Source organism: Octodon degus, unplaced genomic scaffold, assembly GCF_000260255.1.
Source record: "Octodon degus isolate 3935 unplaced genomic scaffold, OctDeg1.0 scaffold00005, whole genome shotgun sequence".
NCBI lineage: Eukaryota > Metazoa > Chordata > Mammalia > Rodentia > Octodontidae > Octodon > Octodon degus.
Genome location: NW_004524581.1, coordinates 8,201,477 through 8,203,703, shown reverse-complemented (window position 1 = coordinate 8,203,703; position 2,227 = coordinate 8,201,477).

Sequence of the window (2,227 nt, the reverse complement as noted above, 5' to 3'; positions counted from 1 at the left end):
AAATAAACAAAAAAGAAACAAACAAACAAGCACAACTCTTGCATTTGGCAGTCAGGTGTGAGTGTGTGGCAAGGAAGACAGTATGCCTATTGCTTTTGCTGAATGATTTGTTATGGTTTGTGTATAGGTCCCCCCTCCCCCACCAAGCCTCCTGTAGTATGGGGTGGCTTCTGAATTTGTGATTGATTATTGTGGGTGTGGGTGCTGCAGCTGCCCTGGGGCAAGTAATTTGCATTACAATGTAAGGAAGAGAGAGAGGCTAGCTAGCTGCCTGAGCTGTTGCTACATTCCGGCTCTTTGCCCCTGCCATGAAAGGTTGCTGTTTGCCATGTGCTGCTCTGCCTTGGAGCCAGCTGAGTATGGATTGAAACCTCCACTAACTGTGAGTTAAATAAACCTTTCCTTCCTTCATTTTGTATGTCGGGCATTTGCCCCAGCAACAAGAGAAGAGTAACTGAGACACCATTGCTGATAGATTTCCCTATCACTGTACCTAATCTGTTACTATGCTGTCAATTCTCTTGATGGCAGGGCCTGGGTCTTGGACTATTTGGTGAGGATGAAGGACATCATACTTTCACCTTAGAATGGCCTGCCATAACTTGGTTCCATAGACTTGGCGGCTTAAACACTAGATATTTCTCACAGCTCTAGAGCCTGGGAGTCTTGGGCTGGGTGTTAGCTAAGACTTATGTAGCACTGAACACATGCCAGTTATTGTAAGAATGTTACACGTATATTGACTCATTTCAATTATTATAGAAACTCAAAGAGGTGAAACTATTATTGAGGAAGCTGAGGCAGAAATATATGAATGACCTAGCTGAAGAGCACTCAATAAGGGTCAGAGGGCAAGGGTGAACTCAAGTAGTCTGGTGTTAGTCTTTTTGCTCCTACCAACCAAGTGTAATGTATGGTCTGTTTCCTAAAATGTAAGAAATATACTAAAGTAAAATTTCCTCCAGGGCTGTCTTAGGTCATACTTCAGCTGAGGAGTGGTGGGGAAAGATTGACAGTGGGAAATGAAAAGTGTCTGCCTTTTGCCAAGTCACTTAATCAGGCATCTTTGGGAAGACCAATAGAGCCCTGTCCAAAAGGGAAGAGAGGCTGCCTCGATTGTCTGATAAGCATCGTGGGGTAAGGAGGGTTTGGGGTCCTGAGGTAGAACACATATCCTACATTCTGCCACAAATTCCCAGCAAAATTCTTTGATGTCCCATTTCTTTTAGGACCGATGTTATAATTGTCAGGTAGGAAATCATGAAGCCATAAACTCTGAAGGAGTTTTATTCTTGGTTATCTTGCCTCTGGTGCTAATAATGAAAGCTGTAGTCCATCTAGTCTAGAGAATTAAGGAGTTGGACATCGGTTGCCTCACACATTCGAATTCCTCATAGTCTTCATATTATGCTAAAGCCAGAGGCAACTCAGTCTTCCTAAATCTTTTTTAAAGGTCAATTTATTCCAGGAGGTAGTTTAATTAGATAATTCACCACAGAATGCCACAGGCTGCTGAGGCCTCATTCCTGAGCATTAGTGAGGTTTTCACTGCTTTTAAACCAATAACTAGCTCTAGATTTTCTCATATCATTCGACTTCTACCTAAAGTCTGAAACTAACTCCTGACAACTTAATGTAAAAGTTTGACTCAGAAATATCATTTCTATGTGTATTAATTTCCTAGGACAGCTGTGACAAATTATCCCAAAGTGGAAGCTTATAACAAAAGAAGTGTATTAGGATAGAGTCCTAAACTGAGGTGTTGAGGGTCATGATTCTTCTCGTTTCTGGGGCTCCCTGAAGTGTTCCTTGTTTGTTGTTAACTCAGGTCTCTGTCTTTTTTTCCTCTCTATCTATGTCCATGCCTCTAAGTCTCCTTCTCTCTACAAGGATGGAGGCCATTGGATTCAAGGCATACCCTGACCCAACATGATCTCATTTTGACTTATTTAATTAAGATTTGGACTTGGAAAACATACTTGTGCTTTAGCTTGTTAATTATTTAGTGTATAATTTTGAATCAAGCTATACAATCACAGTCTTATAAAGCACCACATCATGATAGATGATGTAGCTTAGTGATAAGGTGCCTGTGTAGCTTTTGTGATGCCCTGATCCAATCCCTAGCAACACACACACACACACACACACACACACACACACACACACACACACAGAGGCACTTAGTTAATCTATATCTCATCTCATCTCTTTTCCTACAGAAAAT